Source organism: Zootoca vivipara, chromosome 2 (assembly GCF_963506605.1).
Source record: "Zootoca vivipara chromosome 2, rZooViv1.1, whole genome shotgun sequence".
Classification (NCBI taxonomy): Eukaryota; Metazoa; Chordata; class Lepidosauria; order Squamata; family Lacertidae; genus Zootoca; species Zootoca vivipara.
The window spans coordinates 113,886,589-113,901,364 of record NC_083277.1 but is presented as its reverse complement, the minus strand read 5'-3'; the positions used below and the strand labels follow the sequence as shown (position 1 = coordinate 113,901,364).

The 14,776-nt window shown below is 41.5% G+C and overlaps 1 protein-coding gene across 3 annotated transcripts in view; it reads left to right on the top strand.

The window, feature by feature from the left end:
* Positions 1-14,776, top strand: part of CBX5 (chromobox 5) — a 48,116-nt gene that overhangs the window by 9,767 nt on the left and 23,573 nt on the right. Inside the window, exon 1 of one of the 3 annotated variants that reach the window (XM_035100082.2) lies at positions 10,433-14,765. The exons of the other annotated variants lie outside the window; for them this stretch is intronic. The gene's annotated coding sequence lies outside the window, so the exon portion shown is untranslated. Of the gene's footprint in view, positions 1-10,432; positions 14,766-14,776 lie in introns of those variants that run through there. 3 annotated transcript variants of the gene reach the window in all.

The following is a 14,776-nucleotide window of genomic DNA, read 5'->3' as shown; positions in this document are numbered from 1 at the left end:
AAATCTTATCACTTATGTTTCAGTTGGAGTTTTATGTCCTTGGCTTTGTCCCTTTCTTCTAACTTATTCGCTTTTTTATTGTGGTTTTATTGTAATCTGCTCTTCTTGTCTCTTTCCCCCCCATGAAGTATAGGAAACCTAGTTAAGCAAGTTCAATTCTAGAAGTTTAGTAGCACATAGAAAACTCTTTGCAGTTTAACGAATGTTCTGACACACCATACAGAAACATAGCCTCACTCTCTTGTTACATTAATCTTGGTACTAATTCTTTCCCTGTATTTAAGTAGGCAACATTTATTACAGAATAGAGTAAAATCATCTACACATTCAAGAGTTCATACACCTCCAAAGTGGCATGTCATTGATTGCCAGCAGTACCATTCTGTGGCTTACTTTGAACAAAGTAATATCTGCATAATAAAAATGACACAAATCAGACACAACAAATAACAACACAGAAAAACGAACAGATGAGCATCTCAAACTCCCACGACATCGTGTTTCTCATCTCAAAAAAAGTGGGTGGGAGACAGGCAGAGTGAAATACTAAAATTTCTGGTGGCTTTAATCATGTCCTAAATTGATGAAAATTCACTCACATATGATGTCACACAAATGGAGAACTAACCAGCAAGGATTGGGTATACCTGGATCCATCTTTATTCGTGGAGCTATTGTTACCTTAGGTCTTGGACATGGGTGGTGCTGTGGTCTAAACCTTTTGGCCTTGCTGATTGCAAGGTCAGCAGTTCAAATTCACACAACGGGGTGAGCACCCGTTGCTCTGTCCCAGCTCCTGCCAACCTAGCAGTTCAAAAGCATACCAGTGTGAGTAAATAAATAGGTACCACTGCAGCAGGAAGGTAAACTGTGTTTCTGTGCGCTCTAGCACTTGTCATGGTTCTCTATGCGGCAGAAGTGGTTTAGTCATGCTGGCCACGTGGTTTTATAAGACAGCAGCATGTCAAATTTATAAATTGGGTGGCTGATCTTTCAAATGTTGAACTACACCAGTGGTTTTCAAGCAGTGTGCTGTGGCACCCTGGGGTGCCTTGAAAGATGGTCAGGGGTGCTACGGCATCAGTGGCCTCTGCCCCACTGTCTTTCCCTGCCTCCTTGGATTCCTTCTTGTGTCTCTGCCTCCCAATGGCTTACATAGCTGTTTGTTGCAGCAGCCCTGGCTACAAGCTCCCCAGGCAAATGGTGCCTCTGGGTCTGACCAGGGGGTGCTTCACAGATCCCTGCGGGGCAGTGTGATGAGCCATCTCTCTTTGGGGCAGGGGGAGGGAACTTAGAGACCAGGGGGGGAAGCTGTGGCTGCCCGGAGGACTCCCAAGGAGAGGGGAGAAGAGAGGAGGCTGAGGGAACACTCCGCAAGGGAGGGCGTTTGAAAAAGATTGAGAGGCTGCCAGCTCTGCAGGCAGGGGGTGACATAGCTGGGCTCCTGAGCCCCACAGGGATGCCGCAGAAAGAGTGTAGTTGGTTAAGGGAGCCGTGGACTCAAAAAGGTTGAAAACCTCGGAACTACACCATCATGCTGCATTTTTAAAAGGCATGCCTGAAGGTGCCATAGCACCTCATGCCACTCAAGTGCTGTCTTGCAGGATGCTGCTACTAAAACCCAGGATCTTCAGAGAGGGAACCGTGTTATTTGTTTTTCTGCAGAAGACAAGGTCTTGCAGCACCCTAAATGTATGGGGTAAGCTTTTGTGGAATAGAGTCCTTTATCAGGTACATGAAGTGCTGTCCTAAAGGTAAAGGTAAAAGTACCCTTGACCATTAGGTCCAGTTGAAGATGACTCTGGGGTTGCGGCGCTCATCTTGCTCTATAGGCCGAGGGCGTTTGTCTGCAGACAGATTCCGGGTCATGTGGCCAGCATGACTAAGCTGCTTCTGGCAAAACCAGAGCAGCGCACGGAAATGCCATTTACTTTCCCTATTAATCTACTTGCAGTTTTTGGAGTGCTTTCAAACTGCTAGGTTGGCAGGAGCAGGGACCAAACAACGGGAGCTAACCTCATCACAGGGATTCGAACTGTGCGCTGACCTTCTGATCGGCAAGCCCTAGGCTCTGTGGTTTAGATCACAGCGCCACCGCAAGCATTTTAAAAAGTGATTGGGATACCCCTTCTCTTAATGATGAGCTAACGTGAAAGCTAAGTCAAATACGGTAATTGTGCTACATATCCTCTATATGCTAAATGTGAAGTGTGTTCACATTGCTTCGTTGGTGTTAACAAAAATTCTTTTCTATTATGCAAAGAAAATGCTGTCAAGTTTCTATAGATTCCTAGTAATTTCCCTACATTTTGTTAGTAGCTCAAAACTGCATATTTAGAAAGAGGCAGAGACACTAGTCCCCAGACAGGCGGCTATGGATCCGTGCCTTCCAAACTACAGCAGTTTATCAAATTAAAATATGGCATCCTCTTCCTTGTGAGGTGAAAAATTATATTTCTCCTATATTATAAAACAGTGGGGCTTTTTGTTTAGGCAGGAAAAATTGCTTACAGTTAAAATCAAGCACAGGAACACTTCAGCTGGAGATAGGAAGACCTATACAGTTATGCGCATGTGAAATCAAGATCTCGTGGTAGCTGCATTGCAGTAATTTTGTTGCAGTGGTCCACATTGACCCAAATGGTTAGATAGCATTTCTGATTCCTGTGGCTTAATTGTAGGGTCTAGATCGGTTTTAGATTTTCATCCCTCCCCACCTGTCCATCATAGCAACAGAAGTGTGCATTTACAGAAAATGACATTTTAAATATATGATAAGCATACCTCAAATTTATATAGTGTTTCTTGAGCATTCAAATAACTTCACTTTCCAAATTTTAACAATCCTTATAACTGATACAGTTTTATTATCATCCACATATTGCAGATACAGGGCTGAGAATAATCTTGGTTCAGACATAGCCATGGTTTGTTTAACAAACAAGAAGTTAGCAATGAGTTAACCCACAGGTGATCAAACAAAATTATGACTGGTTTGGTTTGTTTCCCAGCTGTTCTTGTCTCCAACATGCCTTTGTATATGATCGTGTGTGTATGTATGTGTGAGTTGTTGTAAAGCTAATGTTTCATTGTTTTCAAACATTGCTTTTAAAGTACATTTTAATACAGTACACTAATTAGTTTAGTTGTAAGTTGCCTTGTGTCCCTGTTTGGGAAAAAAGGCATGCTATAAATCAATATGATATTTTGTAGTTTCTGGGGTGAGGTAGTCAAACTATGGTTAGGGAAATGCTGGGTTCAGATGTAATATTAAGCAATAATGACAGCAAGCCAGGCTCATAAGCCAGGAACAAACCAAGGTTTCAGATTGTGAATTTTTTTTGGCAGTAGACAAACCATAGTTAAGCTGCTGGGCAGGGTTTGCACATAATACTAAGCCATGGTTTAATAAACCACAACTTGATTTGTCTAAAGTTATCTACTAGAAGTGATCCTTGAACTTTAGGATTTCTTGTTCATGCTCTTTGTCATTGTGCTACAGCAGCTGCCTCTCTATTCTTCCAGTCTACACTATCAGATACTTTTTCCTTCCAAACCATAAACACGCACTGGCCACAGCTCATTCTCTCAACTGCTTTCAAAGAATACCTAGAGAAGATCTTGATGAATTGTTATGGAGCCAACTGCTTCATGCACTGGGCCCTCTGGCCTTTTTTCCCATGCTTCTGTTGAACAAAAGTGTTTTACTAGTTGTGTGAGCACTTTATGGATAGAGGTATGGTTTGCTCTCCTTGTAACTCTTAAATTCATCAGGGTAGATTCTCAAATATCTCCTTTCCCAAAGCAACAACATTCAAATGAGAATTCCTCCAGTAACTCCAGTATTTCTTGGGCTTTGACTGTTTCTAAGTAACTGATGCTTGCATTAACCAAAAGTAGCAAGACAAGCAATTATGTGAAATATAGGGGAATGGTGTGGGAAAGAGAAAGGGGTGGTTTAGACAAAGCTTCTGGGAAAAAAGATCACCTTTTGTGTCTGGTATTTATAGCCATATGCATGGAAATTGCATCAAAACGAGGTGTGTAAATTTCCCTTATTTATCTCAATAGAGTGTTAATGGTAAGGCTTAGTTGTCACAATTTAAATGCTAATGCTCTAAGACAGTGGCCCATCTTGAGTCACTGGAATGTGGCTGTAAATCACCCAGTGGAGACTTTGCTGTGAACTTTTGAAACTGATAGATGTAGAAGCTAAGGATGTGCATGAAGGTGATATTCTACTGATGTTCTTAAATTTCTTCTATAGAACAAAGGCCTGTCTAGGCTTGCACAATTTTTGGTCTGAGTCTGAAGTACAGTATCTCACACTCCTTTTGAGTTAAGGAGAGACTACCCAGATCCTAGTTTGGTACAGTATAGTCTTTGTAAAGGAAAGCTGTCAGGCTAACATTGTATCTTAGAAACAACAAAGACGAACACCTTAAAGATGAACAATTTATGGCATCAGCTCAGGACTGGAGACTAAAAATGTAAAGACATGGAAGAAAATGGTGTGGGGTTTCTCCAAAGCTAGTTCCCCGCCCCGGTCCCCCCCCCAATTGGAAATTGGTGTGTGTGAAATATTATATTTTCATTTTACATGAATAAAATATTTAAGAGCAGGTGACCATGTACTTACTCCCCAAAATTATTTTTACTCTTTCAAAACAAAAACAAAAAAACCTGGGTAACAGGAAGATTGCTATGTAAGTCTATGTACAGTATCAGATCATTACAGTTCCTGTACACTGAGGACAATCAAATCTCAAGTTGTACACTAAGACTTCCAAGTCTCAAATGCAAGTGCAAAATACATTTCTGCCTCTAGGACACACTGCCATTGTCACAAGAGAAGTTGTGTCTTCATCTTGTTAACAACATAGTTGGTGGATCTGTCTCTGTCCCATTGGCTTGACTGGGCCTCAAGAGAACTGGGAGTAGGGGAAAGTACAGAGCAACAGAAATTTGTTGCCGCTGCAAATCTGTTGGATCCAAGATTCTAAGGCAGAAATGTAAGTGATGATAGCACTGCTACTGCATTTGACTGGATTACAAAACAAGCAGAACACTTAGGACCAGATGTGCTTTCAAATGTTGCAGAATCCAGGACATCTTTAGTTACTTAGCGCAGGAATGCAGACTGGGATTCTGCCAAACCTATCCCTCCTGCAGCATGGTTGCAAGCCTCTGCGCAGCACAACCTCTGCCTCCTCTTGCTTCTCGCCTACTTTATAACCCTCCATCTTTTGCAGCATGTAGAAGAAAGTGGTCTATGCTTGGAAATTACACCAAATCAATAAATAAACGGACACATGAAAGGGTAGAGCAAGCCTGGGGGAACCTTTGGGCCTCCAGGTGTTGCTGAACTTACAACTCTCATCAGCCCCAGCAAGCATTGTCATGACGGGAGCTGTAGTTCAGCAACAGCTGGAGGAACAAAGGCTCCCCACACCTGGGGTCGAGAAACTTGTTTCAATTTGGGCATGCCCCCAGTTTTCAGGACCATTATAAATCCATTGACAAATATGAACAACTGATCATGATAGCTGAGGAAAAAAAGATAACGATTGAATTTCATGTCGTATTCATTGCCTTTTGGCCCTCTCTTCCCTGCCACTCTTTTTCTCAGCTTTTTAAAAATGAAATTACGGGTAAGTGTTTTATGTCTGCTTGACACAGGAGGGCTGAAGTATTTTTTCAGAAGACATTTGTTTTACCGTACTGAAACTGGCAGAAGCAAAAGGGATGCTAGGTTCCTTATAGTTCAGCGGGTTGTAACACCGTTTGTAACAAAAAGTAAATTCGATTTGTAATTATTGCCTTAATAAACTGTACTTTTAATAAACCAAAGATGATAATATTATGGGAAACCAAATTGCAGATAATACGTTTTACGTTCCTAAAGCAACAAGGTCATTTCCAGTAAAGGGTGCTAAAAAAAGAGAGTATTGCATATTTCCCCCTTTCCTTTAAAGTTTCTGTTCTTCCTGATGGTGGTGGTGGAGTGGGTTTAATTTTGCATCTTTACTTGGGGCTTTCCTTTGGCTGCCCCCCAGGCCACATTTCAGTGACCCTGCTTCAGACTTTCTTTGAGTGTCTTTGGCTGGCTGGAATGTGCCCTTGAGCACTGAATTGAAGGATAGAGAGGCATGTGTGAGTATGTGTAGAAACTAGCCCACTATACAAAGGTAAAAATTTGTACAGAAAGCAACATGGTCCTTGGGACTGACAAAGATCCACTCCTCCCATAAGCCTTTGTGGACTATCTTGAATTGCAGATAGATAGATAGATAGATAGATAGATAGATAGATAGATAGATAGATATAGATAGATACGCACACACATGCATACATGGTTTTTTTTTTAGGGGGGAGGTTTTGTATACATTGAGTTCAGAGGGAAATGACAGTGCAGCAAAGTACTTAGTAGTGGTAATTCACAAAACACAGTTAACACAGACATCCTGACATTGAAACAAAATAAAAAAAATTCCTTCCAGTAGCACCTTAGAGACCAACTAAGTTTGTCATTGGTATGAGCTTTCGTGTGCATGCACACTTCTTCAGATACACTGAAACAGAAGTCACCAGTGAGAGGGTGGGCATCTGAATAATATATATTGAAGAAGAATATATAGTAAAGTGTGCATGCACACGAAAGCTCATACCAATGACAAACTTAGTTGGTCTCTAAGGTGCTACTGGAAGGAATTTTATTTATTTTGTTTCGACTACGGCAGTCCAACATGGCTACCTACCTGTAATCCTGACATTGGTAAGCCAATTAACAAAAACAATGTGCTAAAAATCCTTTCCACAAAGGATAGCGTTGAATCCTTTGAAGTGTTGTACTTCAGTGGTTTTGTGTCACAGTTTTCCTTTGATCCTCCTTTTACTCCAAGATCACTTACAGAGTGTCCTGGGAATTTGAAATGGGCCTCCACTGGCTTTGAATAGTGTCATTTCTACTGTCAGATTCATGCCCATTTATTATTTTGTGTGGAGACAGGCCTGTTTTGTCCTATGTGGAATGCAGAAAGACATTGCTGCAGATGATGGCATATATCACCTTGGAAAGATGATCAGGTGAATGAATCCCTGATGTCGATGGCAGCATTAGGTTGTGCTCTAGTGTTACCAGAGCCGATAGGGGGACAGGATTGGCAATTTGGGTGGAGCACCAGGAGGTGGGGCTACTGCAGGGGTAGTGGGAAATGGGTGAAAAATGCTCTCCCTGCTCCTCTGCTGGCAGGTTCCTCTGCTGAATTCTCAGTCCTGCCTGTGAATGGAAGGAGTCCTTCAGTTAGTGCAGGGGTGGCCAACTCCCAAGAGACTGCAATCTACTCCCAGAGTTAAAAACTGGCAGTGATCTACCCCTTCTCTGGGGTTCAGGTCAAAGTTGTTGAGCTTTTTTTAGGGAGAAGCCCAATTTTTAGAGGGTGGACCCAGTGATCTACCACAGACGTCTGATCTATGGTACGTACCTGTTGGAAGGCTAGTTAGGACCCAAGTCATGGATATATTAGATTCTTTATCAGACCAAAAGTACCTGGTATGCAAGTTTGGGGGGTCTTCTTTTTCTTCTGACAGAAATGTGGGCTATTGTAGACCTCATTGATAATAAAACATAATGCTAGAGAATGGGAAAATCTGGTCTCCCTCCAGAACCTTAGGAAGCTGCATATGCAGTTTTCTTTCTATGACACTAGTCTGTGTTTGGGGTCGAGCAGAAGAGGGTCAACCTGTGACAGAAGTCCTACAAAGCACACAGCACTAGTCTTAGGTATTTCATCTCAGGATTGTAGCCAAGCCATTTATTGCAGTGGTAAATGCAGAAGAAGAACGGTCATGTGTTTTAGCAGGAAGCAGAAATAGTTTTTAATAAATTGTGAAATGAATTCTTCTATTAATTTATCTTTTTAAGTCCACATTGCACCATTTGTTCATAAACTACACTTCTGAGATTGAAGTCTGTTGGATTTTTCTGTTTGCGAACCAAGTGAGCGATAAGCAGGGTGTGGAGCGGGGGAAACCATTTGTATCAATTCTCTAAATTAAGTAACTGAAATTCCTATTCCACAGCAGCAAGGTTATAAGAAAGCTTTCTCTTTCTGTAAGATGTAGCTACCTCTTCTTTGGAGCTGATTTTTTTGGGGGTGCCATTTAAATAACAATATATCTGCAACACTGAGCACATTTTATGATATTGTGGCACAATAACTCACACTTAAATGTCAATAGAGACACTTGAGAGAACCTACAAGGTTCAATAACTTCTGGTGTGGTTTGTTTCTCCTGTCATCGGCCATTATATTTTTTACAGCTTTTAAATTGCTACAGAGAGAAATTGCTTTGGATTATAATGGATGGTTAAGAGGCTGCCAAGGGTACCCTTGCACGGGGTGGATGAAAGTTCAATACTATTTTGGTTTTATGTGTCTAAGTTCTAGGCTATATAGCTTAAATGTAATTTGTTTGACAAATGCATTGGAGTGATACTGGAGTACAAAACTATACTGCGCATTAAAAGAGGCACTGCCAAACCCTTCATCAGATTTTTGGTAGAAGATTAAACTTCAGCCATTATCTTAGTTTTCTGAATATTTGCTTGGTACTTCTACAGGCATTGTCAGGCATGTGACTGTTTTTGTGGGCTTTAGCAGGGTGTGGGCCCAATAATTGAACATAAAACAAGCTTTTTTTTCTTGAATAATTGTTACTAGAAACTAGCACACTGCTTTATTGCATAGCTGTTATTCCACTGTAAATTCATGGTCATTGCAGCAACAAAATCTACCTAGAAGATTCATAACTTAGAACCATTGCTTAGGAAATGGGAATGGGTGTGGGATCACTTATCTCTCTAGTCTGTCCCTTCCCTCTTGTACTGAAATTTCCCTGTCTTCTCCTAACCCGGTTTGGGATTAAGTGTGCCGATGCACCATAGCTGAAAGTTGTCTAAATACAGTACAGTGTAGAAATGAAATGAAATATGTGATCATGTAAATGTGTAGCGTACAATGTAGAGGTATACACGGTGAATTTGTATGAGTAGGGGTACATGATCCTGCAGCCTGGTACCAAATTCCTGTGCTATGGGTACATTATTAAATGCGCACTGATCAAAAGATTTGTAAATACAGGAAATTTGGGGCCTGGTGACAAAATGTTATCCTACTTAGTTTTAACGAAAATATTTAATTACAATGAAAATATTTAATTTAATGCTGTTGCCCTTGTGCCCTGCCGGCAGGCTTCCCATAGACATTTGTTTTGACATGTTTTTAATCTTGTATTTTTAAGTTGCTATAACTCACCATGAGACCTTATGGTGAAGGGCAGGTAAGTGATTGAATAGAAAATGATAATTAGTTTGGTCATTGTGGGAACAGGATTTTGAACTAGATGGGCCTTTGGCCTGATCCATCAGGGCTCTTCTTGGGTTCTTATTTAATTACTGCTTTTTAGCCATACTATTTCTTCTTCTTCTTCTTCTATAATAGGGCTTTAGGCATTTCTTCAATATATAAACTTTCTGGTACATGGGCAGACTTAACAGAGCTTTTCTTTCAGTCCATTGGTGGGGGGTTATGTTAGCGTTTAAAATTTTAAGTGTGAGACATTCACAGGGATTGTTTTTGCATCAAATAGCACAATGTGAGTGTTGCTGGAAGCATAAGAAAACTTTATGGACTGGGAATTACTATAGGAAATGCATATCTTGATTATGTTTTTGTAACTAAATGTTTAAATCTTAAATGCTCTGTTATAGAGATTGCTTTACAGTATCACCAGAATGTTGTAAGTGCCAGCTCCATACGGCTTGCAAATAACAGATGGCACTGGGGCTTATATAAAACATACAAAATTCTACTTATTATTATCACTTTCCATAGATGTATAGAAGACTTAGTAATAGTTGTGTTTGTGTTGCTGAATAAAGCCTAATGTTTATGGTCCTTCAATTGCAAGTAAAAAAACTACTTGTAAACTTGATTTTGCTTTATCTGGGCCTCAATGCTGTACTTGCTATTTTAGCACTAGTCTCCCCTCATACTGGGCCAAAAGACTAGCAACAGCCACATCAGTTTCCTCCAAATTTTAAGTAAAATTTGCACCCTGTAATGTTGACAAAAACACAAGAGTTTATCTATGCAGATGAAGCTTCCACCTGTAAGGAATGGGTGAACTTATGTTGGATTGCAGCATGTTATTGGATCTGGTTCATTTCAGTGAACTGAACCTATTATTTATTTACTTTAAAGATTTCTTACCTGCTGTTCACCACAAGGTCCCAGGGCATATAAAAACATAAAGGCCATTCTACGTATGTATGCTGTGTCTCCCTTCAGGATATGTTCCTTTATCTTCATCCATGGGCATAGCCAGGATTTTTTTGTGGGGGGGGGGCAGAGCTTTTGTGGGGGGGGCAGAACTGACATGATTGGCCAGTTAGCTAAGTATTTCTATTGTTTTACTTGATCTTGGGGGGGGGCTGCCCTCCCTGCTCCCCCTGGCTACGCCCATGTCTTTATCTCGTATGCTGGGGTTCTGAGGAAGTAGTAGTTTTGTCTGCCGCAGTTCATATACAGTGGAACCTCGGTTTACACCTACCTCCATTTACAAACGCCTCTGTTTACGAACGCCGCAGACCCAGAAGTGTTTACATCCAGGTTCCACGGCGCTCGGATGCGCAGAAGCGGAAGTGCTCAATCAGCGCTTCGCGCAAGCGCAGAAGCGTGCCTTCAGTGAGCGAATGCCTCGGCGAGCGAATGCCTCCGCAGAACGGATTGCGTTCGCAAACCGAGGTACCACTGTATGTACTCCCCTGTTTCCCCTATTTTAAGACGTAGTCATAAAATAAGCCATAGCAGGATTTTTAAGCATTCAAGAAATATAAGCCATGGTATTAAATGTGCTAGCATGTGCTGTAGGACTCTCCCCCCCCCCAACATCCCTATTATTATACCAAGAGTTATAAGCTTATTTTTGTTTTAAGAATTTAGAAAAAATGGCTCTAAGATATACCACCCAGAAATCTTTCCTTAAGTCACTTTGGCTCCAGGATCCAAAAGCATCTACAGTGGTACCTCGATTTCTGAATGTCTCGACTTACGAAGGTTTCGACTTACGAAGTCGGCAAACCCGAAGTATTTTCGCGTGCGTGCGTTCTGCGCAGAAGCAGCGTGCGCAGTATGCGCAAAGCGCAGAATCGCGCTTCGCGCCTGCGCAAAATGAACTCTTCGACATCCGAAGGTTTTGACTTACAAAGAGCACCGCGGAATGGATCGCCTTCGTAAGTCGAGGTACCACTATACAGGCTTTTAAACTTAATTGCAAGGGTGGTTTGGCCCTATAAAGATAATTATCCCTGTTAACAATTGCATTCGGCCTCAGTGGGTTGGCCTGCATCCATCTCTCAACCATTGTATGTTAGATGTTACATCTTTGTGTGCTCTTTGTGTTAAGCGTACATATGATTTCACAAGCATATTAATTTTCCTCTTTTAGGTATTTGCAAGATATTGATTATCATAGTGGTACAGTGTCATAAAATATTTCAGCTCCAGTATAATAAATGCCAAGTAGAGAGTTTATCATACTTATCTTGGAATATATGTTTCAAATCATTCAAACAGTCCTCCTAAAAACTGGACACCACTAATTTGTCTAACTTTACAATTTATCACAGCTACCTTTAAATTATGAAGGCATTTAGCAGTGGCTGGTCCTGTAGACTTGTTTGACATGCATAAACGAACACTGATTAGGGTGTTTCATTCCGCTAAAGAATGGTTATGCTCTATGTTTTAAGTTGACAGTATTTGAGCCCTATTTCAGCCCTGGGTCATACGTAGTAGTCTCTTAGGGAACTTGACGGCATACTAGCACTATTGCAGCTAAACTTCATGTTGCTGATCCTCATTAAGAAAATGGGTTGTCCCATTAGTGCAAGGACTTTTACTTGTACAATGGGACTTCCTCTCAACCTGTTTTGGGGTTTTCCCCAGCCCTCCAGATCAGGGGACGAGTGGAAAGTCGTCCCATTGTTCAGGCAGAAGTCCTTGCACGAATACGACTACTTTGTTGACTATCAGGAGAAATGTGTGAATTATTGCTGACAATAGTAGTCTTATCCCTGCACTGCAAGATGATGTACCAGTAGTAAGGGGGACAGAGGCCTCCATGTCCTGTCACTTAGTGTTCATCAGCTAAAATACTTCTGGTTACGAACGCTTCAGGTTACAAGCTCTGCTAACCCAGAAGTAGCTGCTCCTGCTTGCGAACTTTGCCCCAGGATGTGAACGGAAATCGTGCGCTGGAGACGCGCGCGCAGCAGGAGGCCCCATTAGCGAACGCGTGCCTCAGGATAAGAACGGTTTCAGCTTAAGAACAGGCATCTGGAACGAATTAAGTTTGTAACCAGAGGTACCACTGTATATGGTTCTTTTTCAGTACCCACTCCAGACAGGGAGATACTTAGCTCCTTAGGTTTTGCAAGATACTATAGTTTTATACATATACATAGGGATGCGGGTGGCACTGTGGGTTAAACCACTGGGCCTAGGGCTTGCCGATCAGAAGGTCGGCGGTTCGAATCCCCACGACAGGGTGAGCTCTCGTTGCTCCGCCCCAGCTCCTGCCAACCTAGCAGTTTGAAAGCACGTCAAAGTGCAAGTAGATAAATAGCTACCGCTCCGGCGGGAGGTAAATAGCGTTTCTGTGTGCTCCTCTGGTTTGCCAAAGCGGCTTAGTCATGCTGGCCACATGACCTGGAAGCTGTACGCTGGCTCCCTCGGCCAATAACGCGAGATGAGCGCCGCAACCCCAGAGTCTGTCACGACTGGACCTAATGGTCAGGGGTCCCTTTACCTTTACCTTTATAGTTTTATACAGAGTGTAAAACACTATTATGGTTGCATAAAGTGTTAACTCAGTTGGTTTTAATGTGGTCATTACCACTGCCAAGTGCAAATGCTTCCATTGTAGAGAGATAAAGTGGCTAACAGCATGTTTTTAACATTGTGTAAAATGCTAGCATAATCCCAGTCATTGTTGGCAGTTTCCTTGATCTGTCAGATGTAGCAGAACCCACCCCTCTTCCATTTCTTTTGCTCCCCTAGTAGAGCTTTAATCTCAGAAGCCCCAGCAGAAATAAAGTGCATTATTTCTGTCCATTGCATGGGGAAGATAGTAGAAACCTACCTGTTACTTTTAGACAAAAGCACAAACACTTTTTTGCATGTTGTCTTCATCTGTTATCTCCATATGATCTTTCTCCCTATATAGGATGCTAGCTTTGCATAATCTGTATAGTAAATGACAACATGCCCACAATTACATACTGTTTGGGAGTGTACTTGTCCAGGAGCACTGGCTCCTTAAAATGACACAATTCAGCGTATTTTGTTCAGGCTGCACTGGTTACTAGGTTGCTTTTGCTCTGGGACAGGCCTGCCAGGCAGACTCCTATGGGCAAAGAATCTGTTATAATAACCGTTTAATATGTTAGCCTTCTGACCTAAACTGACACAAGTCAGGAAATTCCAGCTAAGAAATGGGAGCCTGCTTCAACATGGAATTTCCTGGTTTCCGTCATAACAAGTCTCTCTGTTGTTGTTGTGTTAATTTCTTTTAAAAACACATTTAATAGCCTTATAAAAATATGCACTTTCCAGGGAACTTGTAATGTGTCTGCATTTGGAAAATTATTAAGAACTCCCATTTATAAGCCCTCTTACTGTGTTTTGTTCAAGACTGCAACACCTAATTTCATGTCTGCATATGGAATGTGCAATTAATTGTGATAGGGGTGCGCATGTTTCACAATGGCAAGTAGGGGTAGGGCTGTGAGGGCAAACCCGTAAGTGAAAGTTAAATAAAATTTCTGCTAAGCACAGCTGGACCACACAGTGTTTATGAACTAATCATCTGCTAAATTCAAACTTGTTAAAATTGGAAGCTGTGTAATTTATAAGAGCACAAAGCAACTGTAACTACTTTTTTTTCAGTCTTGTAACTCAAATGGTGTAATTGATTTCTCTTCCACAGACACATACCTTTTTTGGGTGGTATTAAACTTCACTCAGGGTCTGAGACCTCATAAGCCCATATTTCAAGCTGCAGTGAATTTTTATAGCCAAGTTATAAATCCCTGGAAAAATATGCCTTTTTATAACTAGCTGTGACAGAACTTTAACTACTGATCCATGAATACCAGCATGACCACAGTCCAGTTTATTGTAGTCGTAGCAGTGAGGCACTAGTCTGTTGAAAGAATCAATCCATTTCAGCTTTTCGTCATTTCAACTCTGCTTTTGAGAAGAGTTCCTCTTGTTAATGCGAGGCTTCTAAGTAATTTTATTGGCGTGTTACTTGCACCACACACTCACCAGTTAAAGACTGCATACTCAGAAACGTGTCTGCGACTTTTATTCTGTGGGTATAAATATCTTGATTTTTGCAGTGGCAATATCCAAATTTCAGATAATGTCATCGGCTTTTAACAATTCAGAAGTGGGGCTACATTTGAATGTTGAGTGGGGGTACAAGTAATGTTAAATGGGGCAGGAAAATTTAAAAATCCATCCTTTTGTTCCACAAGAGTATTTCTCATTTGTTACCCCCACCCCACCCCCAGCACAGAGGTGGCTCACATGTGGCTCTCCACATGATGGACTCCCAACTTCCATCTGCTGCAGCCAGCATGGCCAGTGTTCAGAGGTGGGGGGAGTTGTAGTCCAAAAACATCTGGAGGACCACAGGTTAGTCATCA